Here is a 24,477-nt window from a genome sequence, read left to right on the forward strand (position 1 = left end):
ACCGGAAGTGGAACTACAGACTCTTCAAGAGACTTCTTGCGGTCTCAGAATCCTTGGCCTCAGGCTTAGAATCCATCAATTGCAAAACAGCAAAACAGGTATTTAATTTATCTGAGTAATCATCACAAGACTGCAATTCTAATAAGAACTCCTCCTCATTTTTCCCGTCTCCATACAAAGACTTCTGGATTACAGTATTAAGACTGTTCAACTGATCACTGTACGAAACCAGTTAATTTGAACAGCCTTGCACTCAGTTTTATTCATGCTCTTGAATTATCATGTTCATTAAACAACCGCGTTACTTGGCCACGAATATATTTACGAGTCTTTAATTCTACACTCATTTCAATAAAATTTAAAGGATAGACCATGGACCCACAAACAAACGAAACCCCAACCCGGAAGCTAACCAGACAGCAAAAACAGCACCTTACTTATGCCCCAGCGTTGGGCGCCATCTCGAAAAAATTTATTACGTAATTGGACAATTAATACAAAGAGTAATTTTCTTCTTATTTTAATGAAACCTTCATAAAATTATGAACTTGAATAAGATATAATAAAATGGTTTCATGTATTGCTGCTCAAATTAAACCCAATGCTGTTGTTGCTGCTGTCGAAGATGATCGCCTTAAATGGAGGTCAAAGCGATGGTCAAGCATCTCCAACTTCCAATTACCATTCTCAAGAACCCCTAGATAAATATAAAATACCAAATACCAGTTACACTAAAAATGGTAATTTAAACTATCAAAAACACTAATAAATTATTTAAACCACAGGAATGCCATTCAAATATATGTATTGCATCAATAATGGATTTCACTTAACTATCAAATAATAATTACCTAAAGGCAATGGTCCACTTAGCGTATTAAGTACATTACTTGTATACAACAAGCCAAATTTACAGTAAGGCCGAACGAATAACCACCTAAGTAGTAAAAAGAGCGAATGTAAATAAACGACTAATTAACAAAAGTGGCAAATGAGAAAATACTAAAATATGATACAACACTTAAATTATCTAACCAGCACAAAGTAACTGAAGATAAAATGAATCTCTTAACTATGACTGGGAAATTAATATGGCAATCCCATAAAAATTGTAAATGATATAAATGTTATCCAAGGGTATATTATTTGTGGGGGCTAAAAAAGCAAAGCAAGGGACTTTCATTATTGAATGACTATGGATTATAAATCATAAAATTTAAATGACCTTTAAAAATGATGACGTACCTCACAACCCATACTGTCCGTGAATGCTGTTTATAAATGCAATAAATCACAATTGCTATGCTGGCTCTTGATAAGGCTTCCAAGTAGAAGGTAACGTAAGATGCGGATCCATGGTACCGATTACTTATTTTTTCACCATGACGATAAAGAGCTAAGTAAATCCAATGTTGTCACTGGTGAAAATGGCTAAGAACTACCTTCATTTTCATTAAAAGCCGTCCACTTCTCCTTTCTGTAAGAAATGTATAACGAGCAGCAAATCTCTTCAACGACCCAAACCATCTTAATTTTTAACAGGTTATTAAGGAATTGTCATCATTTTATGTAAACAAAAAATATTTAAATACTAAAAATGCAAGTTAAAAATAAAACAATCATTTACAAACTTACCAAATTACCATATTAAAAAAAACAGAGAAAAAAAAATAACTTAGTGTTATTTTTTCAACACTCCCGGGGAAGAAATCAAATTTTACATAAGAATTATGTAAATTTGATCAAATAAAGAAAAAAAATATAATTAAGTCTGAAATATCATCGTTAGAATGTTTTTGCATTTTTGCCGTGATATCTCAGCAGCTTTTCTCCGTGGACGTTTTCTAGAAACGTCCATGCCTGGAATCTCTTCTTTCGATGCTACAGCATCCTCATCATCATCATCTGATGCTACAGTATCCTCATCAGACTCCTTCCTCAAGAGTGGTATTAAAGAAGTAACATGCCTTTTAGTTATTTCATTGGTTTTACCCTTCAGAACTTTTGCAGCAGTTACCTCTCCGTTGATATTCTTGAAAACTTCCTTGACAATTCCCATAGGATAATTAACAGGTTTATATCCATCATCCTTAATCAGCACAATAGAATCGCCGATACTGATTTGTTTATGGTTTACAGGAGCATATCTATCCTTCTTATCAGTAGCTTGTTTAATTAAAGTGTTCATGAATTCCCGATGATAGATTTCCAGCAAGTTAGTTCTAATGTGTTTTGCAGCTTCTCATAAGATGTTTTAATTTTATGTACAACATCAAAATCAACCTGAAAATCCTCATCAGAATCATGGGTCAGCTTGTAATGCAGGAATAATATTCAAGAGACCAATGAATATCCATGAATAAGTTCCTCTGGCGTTATAGGGGTTGGTACATTATTAGAACAATCTCTTAATGCTTCTTTGAATGCAATAGGCCTTCTATTGATCAAATGTACAGCATGACAAACAAGATATTCAAAATCCCTAAATTCAATGACATTATTTCTGATTGACTTCTGTATCATATGCTTGGTCATTTTGACTACGCTCTCAACCAATCCTCCAAGTTGGCTGCAACCCTTATAGTACTGCTGAAAATGGACTTTCTCAACATTATTATCAGTTAAATACTGAACAGTCTCAGCATCCTTCAGGTAAATCCTGAACAATATTGGCTCCTGCTACTATTTGCGTACCCAAATCACTTACTATAAACTGAGGGACTCCATATTCAAAAGAATGCAGTGACAAAGCACGCAAAAATTCTTCAACTGTCATATCAATACAGATCTTAAGATTAACTGCTCGTGTGAACATGCATGAAATAACAAGGATCCAAACCTTGACTTTATCTTTCCCTTGTCTCACATAAAATGGACCACAATAATCAAGGTATACATTTAACCAAAAGGTTTTTCAGATGGACTCAATCTAAATTCCTATAGGCTGATTGATTAAGTTTGACAGTCTTTGGTTATATCTCCGGCATACAACCACATTCCTTCAGAATCCTCTTAACTGTAGAGAAGAATTTTGTATCCAAAATTTCCTACGTAATTCTGTCAAAAGGGCATAGCAACCAGCATGTTTCAAAAGCAAATGTTCATCCAATATAATAGTTTTGTTAGAATACTCTCCTCTGGATAAAAGAATAGGATAAGTTTGGTTAGTTACACTGCGCTTCTCATTAATTTACAATTCACTCTTATTAAATTATGAGTGTCTGGATACAAATTCAATTGTGATATCAAATTAGGCATAGCCATCTTGTTTTAGAGTTGCTACTTAAATAGTCAATAACATCTGGAAAATTTATTTGTTTGATCCCTAGAGATGATTTGAGTCAAAGCCTTAGAGCGGAGGTCCTTCTTATCGAAGCCATGTGACTTGTTTATAAAACCCTTTCCATCGATCCCAGCATTCCAGAACTTTCGCAAGTATAGATATCAACTTATCCATATTTGAGTATCTATCTAGAGGTATTAAGTGCTCTAGTTTTACAGTTTGGCTTTCTTTTACACTGGTTGATGCACTATATGCCTCAATGGTTTCTAAATTCTCGACCATTGGTATCTTAAAACCTAAAATGTCACTTTTACTAGCTTGATCAAGATCACGTATATTGGGACCCTTATTGGTAATTAGACTTCATTAAACTTTTGAATGACAAACATCGTGGAATTTTATCAGCTGGGTTGTCCATTCCACTAACGAATGAGAATCCAACACTTCTCCCCTCACATAGCTTTGTTATATGATTCAGTTTGTTCCTCTGTAATTTTCTCGTGTTGGATCTCAATACTGCCTTTGCAAGGTTTGAAATTCCGTCCAAGCAAATGACAGCTCTTTTCATTCCATAGAAGAGGCATCTCTAGCCTTCCTTCCTCGTTTCTCCTTGCATTATCAAGGGTAATTTTAATCAAATTTCCATTACAATCTAACATCAAGTTTTCCATCTTCATGGTCTGGTTCACAAATAGATTTCTCATACACAGACCGCAGCATCTCATCAGTTGCACGTCTCAGCTCTGATTCTTCAATCATACCTTTTCATTTAGAATAGCGAAGTAGCTGAACCTCACCTCGCATTCCAAACTTAAGCTACTTGGCTCACCCATAGAACTACCAAATCCAGTATACTGGCAGCATTCATCTATGCCATCAAATACGGGGAGTTTGTTTCCATTAACTCACATGTTTCTTTCCTCATAATCGGCAACAGAGCAGGAATGCTTTGAACACCGAGAACAAGAAAAATCCTTTGAAAGATAAGGTAGATTCTGTTGCATAATCTTGACATTACCCCATTAACATCACTCCTGCTGCTGATCCCAAATAAACAGATGGGTGATCATTGCCAAATTTTACAGAAAAATCCACCAGTAAACAATGGGCGTCATTTTGTACCAAGTATCAAGTCAATGTCCTTTATTTTATCACTACCATCAGTCAAATATTTATCAGCTAATTTGAAGCCTTTTTTGGCAAAGGCCTGGCTACTTCTGAAATTCCTGGCAATGACAAATTTATATCTATGCTTGGTACGCACAATGCATGTATTACACAAGCCTTATCATCAAAGTTGCACTTTAATTCAACTATCTTGGATTTATACTTCTTACTTGAATTAAAACCATTGACTGTTAAAGAGACATTATCTTCTAACACTTTCAACCTATTATCACATGCAAAGTCTTTTTCAGTTACGAAACTGGTCTGACAGCCACAGTCCTTCAAACCTCTAACAAGGGCTCCATTTTAACATTTCACAGGTAAAAGTTGGCAAAACAGAGGCGCCATCAGAGGTATGCAAAGCCTTAGTTATAATCATCACATCACTTGAGGTTTCCCTGTGTTTTGATTTACCTGCTTTTACTTCCTTGCCACCTCTCCCATTCACTTGTAGTTTTTCATCATGAGATTTTTCACCTTGATGATCACACAAAATGAAAAGTGCCACCCTTACAAAAATAGCATTTCTTAAAGAATTTAAACTTGCATTTGTCAGTGGTATGTTCAATGTTAGCACATTTCTTGCAACCATTAAGTTCTTCTAAGCGTCTCGCTTATGCTCTGGTTCTTTATATTTTATAACACTTATGTGTTGCATGGTTTTCCTGGCAAAGAGTGCACCTTTTCCTTGGAGAAGCGGCGTCAGCAGTACTAATTCTGTTAGTTTCATTATCCTCATATTTAACATTAACTGCAAGTGATGTAGAAGATTTTCCTCCGTGTCTCCCTCTTTCATTAAACTTTCTTGTGACGTCCATATAACGTTCAGATGCTTCAAAGAATTTTTCCTTTATCTCCTCAAGTGACGGACGTACATGATTAGTCACATTTACAAGTTGAGCTTTAAAGGACTCATTCATGCCTTGCCAGATGAAATACTGCAAAATATCATCTACTTTGATTTCCAATGTAGAAAAAGTTTCAGTTACATTAGTAATTTTTCCAATATAGGAAAAGGGATCAGTACCGTACTCAAGCTTCATTTCACTTAATTGCTTAATTACATTGAATTTCTGCAGCGAACGAGAAGCCAGTGCTTCTTTAAGCAATTTCTTAGCATCAGTATAAGTCTGCTTTGAAATTTCAAGATTCTCGAGCAAAATTGAGGCTCTGCCTGATACCTGTTGCTTGAGAAGTAATAGTTTATCCCTCTCAGTGTAAGAATATGTGGCAATAGCCGATTCAAACTCAACAAGAAATTTTTCAACATTTTCACTTTCGGTGCTAGCGTAAACCGGAAGTGGAACTACAGGACTCTTCAAGAGACTTCTTGCGGTCTCAGAATCCTTGGCCTCAGGCTTAGAATCCATCAATTGCAAAACAGCAAAACAGGTATTTAATTTATCTGAGTAATCATCACAAGACTGCAATTTCTAATAAGAACTCCTCTTCATTTTTCCCGTCTCCATACAAAGACTTCTGGATTACAGTATAAGACTGTTCAACTGATCACTGTACGAAACCAGTTTAATTTGAACAGCCTTGCACTCAGTTTTATTCATACTCGTGAATTTATCATGTTCATTAAACAACCGCGTTACTTGGCCACGAATATATTTACGAGTCTTTAATTCTACACTCATTTCAATAAAATTTAAAGGATAGACCATGGACCCACAAACAAACGAAACCCCAACCCGGAAGCTAACCAGACAGCAAAAACAGCACCTTTACTTATGCCCCACGTTGGGCGCCATCTCGAAAAATTTATTACGTAATTGGACAATTAATACAAAGAGTAATTTTCTTATTTTAATGAAACCTTCATAAAATTATGAACTTGAATAAGATATAATAAAATAAAATGGTATGTATTGCTGCTCAAATTAAAACCCAATGCTGTTGTTGCTGCTGTCGAAGATGATCGCCTTAAATGGATGTCAAAGCGATGGTCAAGCATCTCCAACTTCCAATTACCATTCTCAAGAACCCCTAGATAAATATAAAATACCAAATACCAGTTACACTAAAAATGGTAATTTAAACTATCAAAAACACTAATAAATTATTTAAACACAGGAATGCCATTCAAATATATGTATTGCATCAATAATGGATTTCACTTAAACACTATCAAATAACTAATTACCTAAAGGCAATGGTCCACTTAGCGTATTAAGTACATTACTTGTATACACAAGCCAAATTTACAGTAAGGCCGAACGAATAACCACCTAAGTAGTAAAAAAGAGCGAAATGTATAACGACTAATTAACAAAAGTGGCAAATGAGAAAATACTAAAATATGATACAACACTTAAATTATCTAACCAGCACAAAGTAACTGAAGATAAAATGAATCTCTTAACTATGACTGGGAAATTATAATATGGCAATCCCATAAAAATTGTAAATGATATAAATATTATCCAAGGGTATATTTATTGTGGGGGCTAAAAAGCAAAGCAAGGGACTTTCATTATTGAATGAACTATGGATTATAAATCTAAAATTTTAATGACCTTTAAAAATGATGACGTACCTCACAACCCATACTGTCCGTGAATGCTGTTTATAAATGCAATAAATCACAATTGCTATGCTGGCTCTTGATAAGCTTCCAAGTAGAAGGTAACGTAAGATGCGGATCCATGGTACTGATTACTTATTTTTTCACCATGACGATAAAGAGCTAAGTAAACCAAATGTTGTCACCTGGTGGGGAAAATGGCTAAGAACTACCTTCATTTTCATTAAAAGCCGTCCACTTCTCCTTTCTGTAAGAATGTATAACGAGCAGCAAAATCTCTTCAACGACCCAAACCATCTTAATTTTTAACAGGTTATTAAGGAATTGTCATCATTTTATGTAAACAAAAAATATTTAAATACTAAAAATGCAAGTTAAAATAAAACAATCATTTACAAACTTACCAAATTACCATATTAAAAAAAACAGAGAAAAAAAAATAACTTAGTGTTATTTTTTCAACACTCCCGGGGAAGAAATCAAATTTTACATAAGAATTATGTAAATTTGATCAAATAAAGAAAAAAAATATAATTAGTCTGAAATATCATCGTTTTAGAATGTTTTTTTGCATTTTTTGCCGTGATATCTCAGCAGCTTTTCTCCGTGGACGTTTTCTAGAACGTCCATGCCTGGAATCTCTTCTTTCGATGCTACAGCATCCTCATCATCATCATCTGATGCTACAGCATCCTCATCAGACTCCTTCCTCAAGAGTGGTATTAAAGAAGTAACATGCCTTTTAGTTATTTCATTGGTTTTACCCTTCAGAACTTTTTGCAGCAGTTACCTCGCCGTTGATATTCTTGAAAACTTCCTTGACCAATTCCCATAGGATAATTAACAGGTTTATATCCATCATCCTTAATCAGCACAATATCGCGATACTGATTTGTTTATGGTTTACAGGAGCATATCTATCCTTCTTATCAGTAGCTTGTTTAATTAAAGTGTTCATGAATTCCCGATGATAGATTTCCAGCAAGTTAGTTCTAATGTGTTGCAGCTTCTCATAAGTGTTTTAATTTTATGTACAACATCAAAATCAACCTGAAAATCCTCATCAGAATCAGGGTCAGCTTGTAATGCAGGAATAATATTCAAAGAGACCAATGAAATATCCATGAATAAGTTCCTCTGGCGTTTATAGGGGTTGGTACATTATTAGAACAATCTCTTAATGCTTCTTTGAATGCAATAGGCCTTCTATTGATCAAATGTACAGCATGACAAACAAGATATTCAAAATCCCTAAATTCAATGACATTATTCTGATTGACTTCTGTATCATATGCTTGGTCATTTTGACTACGCTCTCAAACCAATCCTCCAAGTTGGCTGCAAAACCCTTATAGTACTGCTGAAAATGGACTTTCTCACATTATTATCAGTTAAATACTGAACAGTCTCAGCATCCTTCAGGAAATCCTGAAATATTGGCTCCTGCTACTATTTGCGTACCCAAATCACTTACTATAAACTGAGGGACTCCATATTCAAAAGAATGCAGTGACAAAGCACGCAAAAATTCTTCAACTGTCATATCAATACAGATCTTAAGATTAACTGCTCGTGTGAACAGTGCATGAAATAACAAGGATCCAAACCTTGACTTTATCTTTCCCTTGTCTCACATAAAATGGACCACAATAATCAAGGTATACATACCAAAAGGTTTTTCAGATGGACTCAATCTAAATTCCCTATAGGCTGATTGATTAAGTTTGACAGGTCTTTGGTTATATCTCCCGGATACAACACATTCCTTCAGAATCTCCTCTTAACTGTAGAGAAGAATTTTGGTATCCAAAATTTTCCTACGTAATTCTGTCAAAAGGGCAATAGCAACCAGCATGTTTCAAAAGCAAATGTTCATCCAATATAATAAGTTTTGTTAGAATACTCTCTCTGGTAAAGAATAGAATAAGTTTGGTTTGGTTAGTTTAACACTGCGCTTTCTCATTAAATTTACAATCACTCTTATTAAATTATGAGTGTCTGGATACAAATTCAATTGTGATATCAAATTAGGCATAGCCATCTTGGTTTTTAGAGTTGCTACTTAAATAGTCAATAACATCTGGAAAATTTATTTGTTGATCCCTAGAGATGATTTGAGTCAAAGCCTTAGAGCGGAGGTCCTTCTTATCGAAGCCATGTGACTTGTTTATAAACCCTTTCCATCGATCCCAGCATTCCAGAACTTTCGCAAGTATAGATATCAACTTATCCATATTTGAGTATCTATCTAGAGGTATTAAGTGCTCTAGTTTTACAGTTTGGCTTTCTTTTACACTGGTTGATGCACTATATGCCTCAATGGTTTCTAAATTCTCGACCATTGGTATCTTAAAACCTAAAATGTCACTTTTACTAGCTTGATCGAGATCACGTATATTGGGACCCTTATGGTAATTAGACTTCATTAAACTTTTGAATGACAAACATCGTGGAATTTTATCAGCTGGGTTGTCCATTCCACTAACGAATGAGAATCCAACACTTCTCCCCTCACATAGCTTTGGTTATATGATTCAGTTTGTTCCTCTGTAATTTTCTCGTGTTGGATCTCAATACTGCCTTTGCAAGGTTGAAATTCCGTCCAAGCAAATGACAGCTCTTTTCATTCCATAGAAGAGGCATCTCTAGCCTTCCTTCCTCGTTTCTCCTTGCATTATCAAGGGTAAATTTAATCAAATTTCTATTACAATCTGACATCAAGTTTCCATCTTCATGGTCTGGTTCACAAATAGATTTCTCATACACAGACCGCAGCATCTCATCAGTTGAACGTCTCAGCTCTGATTCTTCAATCCATACCTTTTTCATTTAGAATAGCGAAGTTAGCTTGAACCTCCACCTCGCATTCCAAACTTAAGCTACTTGGCTCACCCATAGAACTACCCAAATCCAATATACTGGCAGCATTTATCTATGCCATCAAATACAGGGGATTTGTTTCCATTTAACTCACATGTTTCCTCATAATCGGCAACAGAGCAGGAATGCTTTGAACACCGAGAACAAGAAAAATCCTTTGAAAGATAAGGTAGATTCTGTTGCATAATCTTGACATTACCCATTAACATCACTCCTGCCGCTGATCCCAAATAAACAGATGGGTGATCATTGCCAAATTTTACAGAAAAATCCAGTAAACAATGGGCGTCATTTGTACCAAGTATCAAGTCAATGTCCTTTATTTTATCACTACCATCAGTCAAATATTTATCAGCTAATTTGAAGCCTTTTTTTTTTTTGGCCAAAGGCCCTGGCTACTTCTGAAATTCCTGGCAATGACAAATTTATATCTATGCTTGGTACGCACAATGCATGTATTACACAAGCCTTATCATCAAAGTTGCACTTTAATTCAACTATCTTGGATTTATACTTCTTACTTGAATTAAAACCATTGACTGTTAAAGAGACATTATCTTCTAACACTTTCAACCTATTATCACATGCAAGTTATTCAGTTACGAAAACTGGTCTGACAGCCACAGCCTCCAAAACTCTAACAAGGGCTCCATTTAAACATTTCACAGGTAAAAGTTGGCAAAACAGAGGCGCCATCAGAGGTATGCAAAGCCTTAGTTATAATCATTACATCACTTGAGGTTTCCCTGTGTTTTGATTTTACCTGCTTTTTACTTCCTTGCCCCACCTCTCCCATTCACTTGTAGTTTTTCATCATGAGATTTTTCACCTTGATGATCACACAAAATGAAAGTGACCAACCCTTACAAAAATAGCATTTCTTAAGAATTTAAACTTGCATTTGTCAGTGGTATGTTCAATGTTAGCACATTTCTTGCAACCATTAATTCTTCTAGCGTCTCAGCTTATGCTCTGGTTCTTTATATTTTATACACTTATGTGTTGCATGGTTTTCCTGGCAAAGAGTGCACCTTTTCCTTGGAGAAGCGGCGTCAGCAGTACTAATTCTGTTAGTTTTCATTATCATCATATTTAACATTAACTGCAGTGATGTAGAAGATTTTCCTCCGTGTCTCCCTCTTTCATTAAACTTTCTTGTGACGTCCATAACGTTCAGATGCTTCAAAGAATTTTTCCTTTATCTCCTCAAGTGACGGACGTAAATGATTAGTCACATTTACAAGTTGAGCTTTAAAGGACTCCATTCATGCCTTGCCAGATGAAATACTGCAAAATATCATCTACTTTGATTTCCAATGTAGAAAAAGTTTCAGTTACATTAGTAATTTTTTGTTTTCCAATATAGGAAAAAGGGATCAGTACCGTACTCAAGCTTCATTTCACTTAATTGCTTAATTACATTGAATTTCTGCAGCGAACGAGAAGCCAGTGCTTCTTTTAAAGCAATTTCTTAGCATCAGTGTAAGTCTGCTTTGAAAATTTCAAGATTCTCGAGCAAAATTGAGGCCTCGGCCCCGATACCTGTTGCTTGAGAAGTAATAGTTTTATCCCTCTCAGTGTAAGAATATGTGGCAATAGCCGATTCAAACTCAACAAGAAATTTTTCAACATTTTCACTTTCGGTGCTAGCGTAAAACCGGAAGGTGGAACTACAGGACTCTTCAAGAGACTTCTTGCGGTCTCAGAATCCTTGGCCTCAGGCTTAGAATCCATCAATTGCAAAACAGCAAAACAGGTATTTAATTTATCTGAGTAATCATCACAAGACTGCAATTCTAATAAGAACTCCTCTTCATTTTTCCCGTCTCCATACAAGGACTTCTGGATTACAGTATTAAGACTGTTCAACTGATCACTGTACGAAACCAGTTTAATTTGAACAGCCTTGCACTCAGTTTTATTCATGCTCTTGAATTTATCATGTTCATTAAACAACCGCGTTACTTGGCCACGAATATATTTTACGAGTCTTTAATTCTACACTCATTTCAATAAATTTAAAGGATAGACCATGGACCCACAAACAAACGAAACCCCAACCCGGAAGCTAACCAGACAGCAAAAACAGCACCTTACTTATGCCCCACGTTGGGCGCAATCTCGAAAAAATTTATTACGTAATTGGACAATTAATACAAAGAGTAATTTTCTTATTTTAATGAAACCTTCATAAAATTATGAACTTGAATAAGATATAATATGGTTTTCATGTATTGCTGCTCAAATTAAACCCAATGCTGTTGTTGCTGCTGTCGAAGATGATCGCCTTAATGGATGTCAAAGCGATGGTCAAGCATCTCCAACTTCCAATTACCATTCTCAAGAACCCCTAGATAAATATAAAATACCAAATACCAGTTACACTAAAAATGGTAATTTAAACTATCAAAAACACTAATAAATTATTTAAACACAGGAATGCCATTCAAATATATGTATTGCATCAATAATGGATTTCACTTAACACTATCAAATAATAATTACCTAAAGGCAATGGTCCCATTAGCGTATTAAGTACATTACTTGTATACAAAAACAAGCCAAAATTTACAGTAAGGCCGAACGAATAACCACCTAAGTAGTAAAAAGAGCGAATGTAAATAAACGACTAATTAACAAAAGTTGGCAAATGAGAAAATACTAAAATATGATACAACACTAAATTATCTCAACCAGCACAAAGTAACTGAAGATAAAATGAATCTCTTAACTATGACTGGGAAATTATAATATGGCAATCCCATAAAAATGTAAATGATATAAATATTATCCAAGGGTATATTTATTGTGGGGGCTAAAAAGCAAAGCAAGGGACTTTCATTATTGAATGAACTATGGATTATAAATCATAAAATTTAAATGACCTTTAAAAATGATGACGTACCTCACAACCCATACTGTCCGTGAATGCTGTTTATAAATGCAATAAATCACAATTGCTATGCTGGCTCTTGATAAGGCTTCCAAGTAGAAGGTAACGTAAGATGCGGATCCATGGTACCGATTACTTATTTTTTCACCATGACGATAAAGAGCTAAGTAAATCCAATGTTGTCACTGGTGAAAATGGCTAAGAACTACCTTCATTTTCATTAAAAGCCGTCCACTTCTCCTCCCTTTCTGTAAGAAATGTATAACGAGCAGCAAATCTCTTCAACGACCCAAACCATCTTAATTTTTAAACAGGTTATTAAGGAATTGTCATCATTTTATGTAAACAAAAAATATTTAAATACTAAAAATGCAAGTTAAAATAAAACAATCATTTACAAACTTACCAAATTACATATTAAAAAAAACAGAGAAAAAAAATAACTTAGTGTTATTTTTTCAACAGGTGGAGAGCGTAGAGCGACGCTCTTTTTTTTTTTTGTTTCTTTTGATTCTTCTTCCTATTATTTCCTCGTTTTCACGAAACCCGAAAATTTTGACTCTTTGGGGAGATCTTAATTATGTTTCCAGCTCCCAGTTAAGGCTTCTTTTGGACTTAATGTACCTAATTCTAGACAGCTGATGTTTGCTGGAAGTTTGGACGAATCTCCAGGTTTTTTTTTAGGGATGAATTTTACTTCAGCAAAAGCCGGGTTTAATGTCAAACTTTATACACACACCAATAAATAAATAAATAAATAAATAAATATAAGTAAGAATATTTACGCCATTATGTAAATGAAAAAAGCGTCAGGTCCTGAAACGAATTTCCGACGATCGCTGTCGGTATGAACGGAGTCGAATGCGGCTGTCACGTGACAGAGACCGAGATGAGATGTCTGGTGAGGGAGAACATCTGTCAAACTTTAGCAAATGCTTTTTATTTGCTACATCTGTACAAGTTGAAGGTCACTTTTGTTCTTCGGATATACTTAGTTAACATTAGCATAAATGATAGGTTAGTATATATGAATACTGTGTACAGAATGTATTGAACAGAAGAATGTTTAAAATTCTACTGTTGATTTGCTATAATTATTAGTCTGTCACTGACATTCGCTTTAAATTAACAGTAATCAAATGACATAGCAAACCATGAGGTTAATAAGTAATTATTAATCAATTATCAATTATTACATAATTATAGGGAAGGTTTACGTATCAAGAAACATACAAGATAACCGCATGATGAAATGACAATCGGGTTATTCCTTATGTTTACTCGACAAATAGCCGGAATCGTCTCTGTAAACTTCTAATATGCAAATAACTAAAATTAACGGCACTTGAGGATAATTATCTAGACTTGTTAGCCTTTTGTTATTTGCATTAAGTAAAGAAAGACTTCTGTGAAGACCATTGAATGTAGATTGATGAATAAATCATCAGTTTTTCATTTTTTCTCAACGAAAGCTCTCATTTTATTTTTTCCTGAGACTCCCATATTTATTATCAACATCTCAGGAGACCATCAATTCAAAAAGCTTGAATGAAAACAGTTAGATATTCAGAATAAGAATAGTAATAACATTCCAAAATCCACCTATTCGTCAAAGAGTTTGTCGTGGCCTGCGTGAAATCAGGATGAAACCGAATCAGTCAAAACAGCAGATATAAAAATATATAAAAAGCATCTGTTCATTTGTGTAGTTTATTTTCACGAAATTTATAGCAGTGATCAGTGGAAGGGCGAAACGCATTCAGGGTGGTACATATGGGTTCGTTTTGGGTTGGGTTTTGTTTGTGTTGTCCGTCGTTGTGATTCATATTTATGAGTCACATCAGGGGTGGAAAGGTTCCAAACCGCAGAACGTCATCCAAAATGCAGATGGGAGATTGCTCATGTAAATGTTATTATTGCATCAGTGGATGAGTTACATTTCACGCTCGTTTTTACAAGTGGCCGATGATCTCACAAAAATATGGTTGTTATAAAAGATAGTTATGAATCTGCAATATATACATTTATATATATATATATATTTTAGATATATATATATATATATATATATATATATATATTATATTATATATATATATATATATATATATATGGAAGGCCTACGGTTTTTGATTAATAATATATTGCCTATGTGTTTCCCTTTGACCTATGGAATGTGAAGGACAGAGTAGAGGCGACGACCCGAGAAAGCCTGATGGATGATTTTGTTTCTATGGATTGGCGTGAGATAAAACTGCTTAGTTAGACAAGTCAATGTACTTAGTTCATGAACTCTTCTCAAAGTGCCTTTGTGAAACTGGTTGCGGCCAGAATTGTGAGGCGTTAACGAACTGTGTGTTTCGTATGTGTGTGTGCGCCTCTTCTGTTAATAATGTTGAATACCTAAGTCTATGGGGGATTTTGATAGAGGCGTCTTCGAGAGAAAGGCAGGATGCCGTGGTGCTCGCCTGGAGTTTTTTATTGAGTGTGCGAAATAGTCCGGTTGTTGGGTGTGAGTGTTAAGATTACTTTAGCCAAAGAGTGGCTTGTTACCTATTTGTCATTTTGTGGTAATATCTGATTGTTAATCTCTAATTGTTAATCTTGTGTGTGTACTTACCGGGATGTGTTCTGTGTCTTTGAAACAGACCGTTCTGGCAGAACTGGCAATGAGGAGAGACAAAGAGTTCCCAGATGGGTGTAGACTTTTTGGTGACTAATGGTGACTACCATTACTATCAGACATTTTACTGTTCGGGGGGTTTTTTGAGTTAGTTAATTATTTATTCATTGTTAATAAATGTTTATGTTATGATGCAACTCTCTCATTTTCATTACCTGTTAGAATGGAGAGAAAGAGGTGGAGAGTGGAGAGAGAGAGATTGCTTAGAGAGAGTGAGGTGTCGGTGCTAGAGAGAGAGAGAGAGAGAGAGAGAGAGAGAGAGAGGCTTTGTGTGTGTTGTTTGCCTGACGTTCGTTCGTGCTACACGCTTACCTAATGAATAATGCGGGAATCTCCCCATTACAGGATTTGGTGGCTAGCGGTTTAAAAGTGGTATAAAAGAGTTTTTTTTTATGCCTAGGATGCCAATGTAGAGATAGGTGACCAGTTAAAAATAAAGGGGTTAGGGGTTATGGATTAGCGATAGTTATCGACGACAAGGCCTTTGTGGGATTGTGGAAAATTGTTAAAATATGGAGGGGATTGTTAGTTTTTCAGTTACTTAGTGAAAAAAATGAGAAAATATCTATCCGGCCCCGGTAACAGAAGGGAGTGGGAAGGATTTTATTGGACTCAGCATTTTTCCCAGGGAGTCAGCCTAGGAGCAGTGGGCGCAATCAGTGTGACTTTTGCTTGTGTTGTGTCGAGTGCATCCCCTCCCGAGATACCCGTGCGGCTGTTGCTATTAGTGCATTACGTGAAATTCCGACGTTCTTTTGTTCCCATATGGTTGGGGTGAGTGGTGAGCGTTAAAGAATATATGTATCTTTTTTTTAAATATTTCAGTGGAATGGGATTGGTTCAAGAGGTCGAAAAATTTTTTTTCTTTGCCCATAGTAGCAGAAGTGATGTGTTTTCTTTATTCCATGCGTGTTTATAATAGACGTATTCGTCTTTGTTTAAAATATGAGGGTGTATAAAGATGTTTTTTTTTCCATGCATGTGAACTGTGCTTAGATAAGCATATTTGGCTGTAGAGACAGAGCGGCCACAATTTTACGGGCTCAGCACATTGCAAGGGGAGTATGGCCTGTCTCGGGGGAGGGGCATTGCGAGGGTACTGGCATCCCTCGGGTGATAGTTGCATGGATGGGTACTACTGGGCTCCCTAAGAGGGGATTGCAGGGAGATGGGTACTAGTGTATACCGGGTTGGGAGGGGGTCCTTAGACACGTTTAAGGGGAGATGGGTACTAGCGCATGCCTCGGGAGTGTTCTATCGGTTGACGGGGGAGTGTCAATGCTCATGTGGGGGAGAAACTTTTTTTTTCTCAGTGTGGGTGAACTCCCCCATTTCCTTTTTTTCTTTGTCGGGCTGTTGAAGACAAGTCTGGCCTTTACAATGAAATACTGAGACATCAGCTGATTGATTAGTTGATGAAGTGAAACGCCCGTAGAGTCTTTTTTTCTTAGAAAAGATATTTTTTTTTTGTCTCTTGGAGGAAGAGAAAAGGAAATAAAGAGAGAATTGAAATGCATTGTATGGTGTATATTTTCTTTGTGACTTGAAGATATATTTGGGGAGACACAGATATTATTATTATTATTATTATTTATTATTTATTATTATTATTATTATTTTATTGTGTTGGAGAGATTACTTTGAAAATGGTGCCGAATGGTGTTGCCCGGTGCTGTAAATGGTGTTGCATCTGGAGAAATTGTGTGTCATAATGTTCAGCATTACTGTGTATGCTATTTGGAATTTTACCTTTACTTGAGATCTTTGCAAGGGAATTGGTTACTATGGAGAATTATTATTATTAGTAATAATTATTATACTTGAGATGTTGTCACGGGCAGGGTTGCTTAAGTATAATTTATCATTACGGGAGACTTGTTTTACGAGAGATTTGAGATATTTCATGGGAGATTATTTTATAATTATTACAGATAATTATTCATGGAGAGTTATTACGATGAAATTAATGGGAGAAGTCTTGTCTTAATTATTTGTTGAGTTTTTGTGACTTGGAGAATATTTTTGGTCATTCACGATGAAGAGTTTTGCTGAATCTTGAGGAATCTGACTGAATCTTGGTGAATTGTGTTGAATCTTGCTGAACTTTTTGCTGAGTTTTGTGCTGAATTTTGGAGAAAATGGACAAGCATTGACAATGGTGATGTTTTTTTTATATGATACTGGTGATTTTGATGATAGCAAATTTGGTGATTTTGCTGATATTGATATCTCTGATACTGATTTTTTTTATAGTATATACTAATACGTGGGAGTTGTTAATGCTATATCAAGGGAGGTAAAATCTTTTTTTTTGAATTTTGGGAGGAACTAACAACACATTATTTTTTTTTTCTTTTTTTTTTATGAGTTCAGCAGATAATTGCTTGACAACTAGTGAGTCACGGGAGATGGTTAATAATGCCGTAGATTTTTTCTTTTTTCTTTTTTTGGAAGTTAGCCATCGCTGACACAAGTTTTTTTTTTTTTTACCAAGGGTGAATTTGAATTTATTTTTTCTCTCCAGTTGGTGTGAATATTTTTTCAATATCTCAGTTCGTGACTCAGTCATGTTCGGGAACGTGTTCGTGTTTTAGCTATTTGATGCTATAGAGAAATTTACGGGAGAATTCTTGCACGTTTTTGAATGCATACGTAATGACACTACATTTTTTTTTTCTGGATATTTATGTTCCAGAAATTGTGAGTTTCTTGCACAATACATTTGTTGTATTTGTGACGGGACTTTGTGAGAGATAGGAAAAACTTGGTTGAAGTTTTCTAATGAACTTAGTCGTAGTGCATATGGAGAAGTCTTGGCTAAGACACTTTGTATTTGGAGTTCTGTTATAAGGAGTTGTGGCACATTGGTGATTTTTCTAGAATTTTCTAGACAGTTTTATTTGCCGAGTTTTTGCCCTTTTTAGCAGCTATGCTAAATGGAGAGAGTTTTATAGTTTGACTATAACATGAGTTATTATCTGGAGAATTGGAGTTATAATTGGCGGTTATATTATTTTGGAGTTATAATTTGAGATATAATATATGGGAGATATATTTTGGCTATTTTGATATTTGCCAATAGTGGTTATGAGCTATGTTTAGTTCAATTATTTTGCAGCCATCATTGTTGCAAATGGAGACACATATTGGAGATTACGGGGCAATATTTGTGTGTGAGTTAGATGCCTTGAGTGCACATTTTTTTGGAGGTAGGATTTCATTTTTTTTTATATTCCTTTTTGGAGATAAATATTTTGTATTTGCCGAAATAGAGGTGATTATTCTCTATTCCTGGAGTGGAGTCTTTGTTTTTTTATTAATATGTGGCTATCGGCGAAATAAGAGAGAAATATAAGGGGGTTGGTTATTAACCAAATGGAGGAAATATTTTTTTCACCGGAGTGGTGTTATTGTTAATATGGTGAAATATATGGAGTTGGAATTAATCTTTGTGGGTGACCCTTTTTTTTTGTGGTTATGGGAGTTTGTCTTTTTGAGACAAGAGAAGATTTCTGTGGTTCTTTCTCTTTGGTTTCGTGACTATTTAGAGGCGAGTAGCATTACTGCATTACGAGTCATATGGAGATGTGTTGCATTTTTTATGTTCACAAGTGTGTTATTTTTGGAGGCATATAATTGGGCTGTGTCATGTTGAGAGAATAAGTCTTTGAGACAAATCTTTGAACACATTAGTCATAACCTGGAGTTAATTTTATGAAATGTGCTTACTTCGTGCCAGTACAGACTTTTTTTGAGAATCATGAGTTTTTCCAAACTTGTGTGCCTGACTGGACATATTTTGTGCTGCTGTTTTGAGCATAAGTCCGCAGGCGAATTTTCTGCTGACAAGCGATTGTGATGAGCCGTGTGCTGACTTTTCCTCTGATGATGATAGATCAGAATTTTAGCAATATCTGGAAATGTGACAATAGCATTTCACGAAAGCGCATGTGTGAGAGTTTGCTTTCTGGCAAATTCCGTAACTTTATGTGGGACATTTCTTGGGGACAAAAACGCGGGGGGGGGGGGGGGGGGGGGGGGGGGGGGGGGGGGGGGTGGGGGGGGGGGGGGGGGGGGGGGGGGGGGGGGGGGGGGGGGGTGTGGGGGGGGGGGGGGGGGGGTGCATATTATACATGTATTATGTATTTTTTGTGATTGGGGAAACCTATTTGTGATTATCCTTTTTTTTTATTATTTTTCTTCTTTTCCCTATGAGAGATATAATTTGGGGATTGAGTTTTAAATAACATTTTTTTTTTGGTTGGACGGGAGATGTAACTTATCGGGAGATGTGATTTATCGGGAGTTGTTATTTACGTAAATGCGGGAGTTTGACATTAAGTCTATTGTAATAATTATTGAGCAGTAAAGGGGGGGTTTTTGCTGTTTAAACATTGGAGATTTTTACTGATTTGTGGGGTTGCTGTAATATCAGAGCTTGAGAGAACATTTTTTGGGTCTGGGAGTGTTACGTGATCTTTTTTGGGGGGGCTCATTATGATTTTTTCTTTTTTTCTTATGAGAACATTCGAGTTTGAAAAATGAGTACAGAAGTCCGTGGAGTTGCTGTGATTTCTGAGTTGTGTGTGTGCTGATGTGTGAGTTTGGAGAATTGAGTTGGAGAACTTGATGTTTTTTTTCGTTGAGGGTTTGATAATGACTCTATTTTGGTAGTCATATTAAAGGGAGTAATTGGGAGATGTTCAGTAGTATTTCTGACTTTTGAGATCATTGTTTGATAGAAGTAGTATGTCTGGGTTAATTTTCTTAGATTGACCAAAGACTTGACTGACATACTAACCACACCAAAAGTCATTTCCCGACGCCAGCAAGACGTCCACCAGAGCCGTGCAGAGAGGTTGCTGCCGTTTTTGGTGATTACGAGAGTTTCCACGTGGGTGATCGCGAGAATTCTACAGCGTGTCTTTTGGGGATCTGCAGAAGCCGTGAGAAGTTTTCTACAATGAGGGAGGCATTCCATCTTCCTACAGTCTGCTACAGGAGCAGCTACTTGGAGACAAGAAAGAGGGATATTCAAGAATCCGAAGAGTGAAAAATTCTAGTGTTATATGGAGATTAAAGCGTAACAGAATTTATTTTATAATCCCAGAGACATGCAGTTATTACTTATATTTTATTTTGAGCCGGCCAGTGTAGTTTTAGTTATATAAGCTATTTGCTAGGCGTGGCTAGCATGGAGTGGCCGAGCTGTGAAAGGCCTAGGTTTTTGATTAATAATATATTGCCTATGTGTTCCCTTGACCTATGGAATGTGAAGGACAGAGTAGCGAGCGACGACCCGAGAAAGCTGATGAATGAGTCTCTATGGATGGCGTGAGATAAAACTGCTTAGTTAGACAAGTCAATGTACTAAGTTCATTGAACTCTTCTCAAAGTGCCTTTGTGAAACCTGGTTGCGGCCAGAATTGTGAGGCATTAAACAAACTGTGTGTTCGTATGTGTGTGCGCCTCTTTCTGTTAATAATGTTGAATACCCAAGAGTATGGGGGATTTGATAGAGGCGTCTTCGAGAGAAAGGCAAGATGCCTGTGCTCGCCTGGAGTTTTTTATTGATGTGTGCGAAATAGTCCGGTTGCTTGGGTGAGTTGTTAAGATTACTTTAGCCAAAGAGTGGCTTGTTACCTATTTGTCAATTTTGTGGTAATATCTGATTGTTAATCTCTAATGTTATCTTGTGTGTGTACTTACCGGGATGTGCTCTGTGTCTTTGAAACCAGACAGTTCTGGCAGAAACTGGCAATGAGGAGAGACAAAGAGTTCCCAGATGGGTGTAGACTTTTTGGTGACTAATGGTGACTACCATTACTATCAGACATTTTACTGTTCGGGGTTTTTTTTTGAGTTAGTTAATTATTTATTCATTGTTAATAAATGTTTATGTTATGATGCAACTCTCTCATTTTCATTACCTGTTAGAATGGAGAGAAAGAGGTGGAAAGTGGAGAGAGAGAGAGATGCTTAGAGAGAGAGAGGTGTCGGTGCTAGAGAGAGAGAGAGGAGAGAGAGAGAGAGAGAGAGAGAGAGAGCTTGCTGTGTGTTGGTTTGCCTGACGTTCGTGCTACACGCTTACCTAATGAATAATGCGGGAATCTCCCCATTACATATATATTTATAAATATATATATATATATATATATATATATATATATATATATATATATATATATATATATATATATATATATATATATATATATGTATGTATGTATATTCTATATGAAAATAAATTTGAATTATATCAAACAAGAAAGGAAAACAGAATCGTCGATTCTGTATAAAGGCAAGAAATAACAATTGATGAATCTGACAAAGAATAACCAGTAATCGTTCGCAGGAAGTGTCGTTTGATCCCATCTCGTCCCTAATTTTCGATTTGAGATTTCATGTGGATGGTTCTCAGTTGTTCCGAATTTTAGGAAAACATTTAATTTTGTCTTGGTGTTTCATTTTCAATTTCCTCTGAGTGTTTCATTTTCTCACAAAGGTTTCGCTTTCCCGCCAGTGTTTAATTTTACATTAGTCATTTAATGTTCCCCTCGGCATTGCATTTTCCCACAAACATTTCATTTTCAATTGGTCATTCAATTTTTCCCTCAGCATTGTATTTTTCCCACAAAATTTCATTTTCCCCCAAATGTTTCATAATCCCCCAAACGTTTTCTTTTACTCTAAACGTTCCATTTTTCCACAATCCTTTCATTTTCTCCATTATATCCATTATCCTCAGAATGTTTCACTTTTCATTCGAATGTTTAATTTTCCCCTAAACAATTAATTTTCCTGTAAAGGTTTCAATTTCCCTGTATAATGTTCATTTTTCCCTAACTGTTTCATTTTCCCTTTATCCTTTCATTTCCCCTGAACAATTATTTTCCCGTAAAATTTGTGTATCTTCCTGAACATTTTATTTTCACCAAACCTTTATTCCCAACGTATATTTCCTTTCTTTCTCACACACATTATATATATATCATATATATATATATATATATATATATATATATATATATATATATATATATATATATATATATATATATATATATATATATATATATATATATATAATACAATTTACGTACTGGAGCATATAATTCCTCATTATCATTGTGGTGTCGGATGAGAGAGAGACTTAGCGTTTCGTGCGTATTAATCAGACTGCAAATGTGTTAATGAGTTTCAGGATAATGATACGTCAAAAATGCAAAGGGGAAATCTAATGAAGAGGCAGGTTTAATCTTAATCATATAATTCAGATGAAATGGGAGAGGGAGAGAGTATAATTACGTAGGACTGAAATATTGTGGCAGTGTTTCCACAAAATAACAGATACGTGAGGTTAAATGCTCATGATTTGGAATATTACGCGTTATTTTCCACAGCAAAAAAGTCTCTTTGAGATGACCTTAGTCGTTTATTTAAACGGTTTTGGAGTCTTCAGAGAATTTCGACGTCCTGTTCGTAATTACTTCCTAATTTCAAAATAAAAGTGTTATTTCTTTGTGAGAAGGAGATGAAGGTAATGACCGATTGTGTATTTTCATTTCCACAGGAGATCATTTTATGTCAGATATTCCTTTTATTGTTTTAATTTTGCATCTACTTCTTCCTTCTTTCTTCCTTTCCTTCTTTCTTTCTTTCTTTGTATTTCGTTTCATTTGTCTTTGTCTTTGATTCCTCTCTCGCGGTAAAAGACGTCTGTGATTTACAAATTTTTTTTTTTTCCAATTTCGTTTTTATTTGTTTAAATTTCCACCTTGGTGTAAGGTAAGGAGCACTGTAGGCATTACTGAAGGTGATTTGCTGCGTCTCTTAGTCCCCTGTTGCACCCCTCCTGAACCTTTTATTATTATTATTATTATTATTATTATTATTATTATTATTATTATTATTATTATTATTATTATTATTATTGATGATTGCAGGTCCACAATAATATCGCATGTGAAGTATATAAAGTGTTTAATGATAACAGCTTTCGAACCTGCACCAGGTTCATCCTCCTTTGCTGAGGATGAACCTGGTGCAGGGTTCGAAAGCTCTTATCATTAAACACTTTATATACTCACATGCGATATTTATTGTGGACCTGCAATCATGGTTATCATTTTCGAAACTGAAAATTGTGCCCATTATTATTATTATTATTATATTATTACTTGGCACTATATTCATTGGGAAGTCTTCTGTTAGGTAAGTACTACAACCTGAATCCCTTGCTCGTAGTTGGGTAGAGGTTGTCTCATTTCTCTAAACATCCAAGATTGCCTTAGGTTCTTCCTGTAATTCTTCTATGCATGCATTTATGTATTCTTTTATTTACCTACACATACACACACACATATAAATATATATATACATATATATATATATATATATATATATATATATATATATATATATATATATATATATACTATATATATATATATATATATATATATATATATATATATATATATATATATATATATATTTATAGATTATATTGAATGTAAAAAAATGGGGGCGGGGGGCCTAATCTTATCCCTAAAATGGAATAGGGATTCCAATAGTTCGGTGGTTCATCGGGATCAGTTTTAGATTAAGTGCAGCTAATTCTCTATTATCATGGAATCTGGGCACATCCGTCGCCTGTCCCTTTCGTTTTAAGACTCATGAGACCGAAGACACAATCCTAAATTCATTATCAAATCATTAAATTCAATAGGGGCTGAATTTGAGCTCATACTCATTCCCACCTTCCCCACCACCCAACCACCCCACAGTGCCCACATCCCCTACCCCACATCCACACCCTATACCTTACCCCACTTCACATTACACAACGTTCCATTGCAGACGCTACCCTCACACTACACCCTACATCTTCTATACCTTACCCAACCCCCACACATTGCACAAACACCCTATCCCCACATCACACCCCAAACCCCACCCCACACTTCCACACCCCACTGCATCTACACCCAATTCCACACCCTCACACCCCATTGCCCAATTCCACCCCACACCCAAGC

At 35.6% G+C, this 24,477-nt stretch overlaps 1 long non-coding RNA gene across 1 annotated transcript; it reads right to left on the minus strand.

Moving 5' to 3' along the window:
- Window positions 1–572: 572 nt before the first annotated feature.
- Window positions 573–1,646, minus strand: LOC135207722 (uncharacterized). The gene is made up of 3 exons (XR_010313055.1): window positions 1,246–1,646; window positions 852–937; window positions 573–697 (listed from the first exon to the last, which is right to left on the minus strand). It is a non-coding gene; the product is annotated as an uncharacterized LOC135207722 (long non-coding RNA).
- Between the last annotated feature and the right edge of the window lie 22,831 nt (window positions 1,647–24,477).

This window comes from Macrobrachium nipponense, chromosome 34 (assembly GCF_015104395.2).
Source record: "Macrobrachium nipponense isolate FS-2020 chromosome 34, ASM1510439v2, whole genome shotgun sequence".
In the NCBI taxonomy this organism is placed as follows: Eukaryota; Metazoa; Arthropoda; class Malacostraca; order Decapoda; family Palaemonidae; genus Macrobrachium; species Macrobrachium nipponense.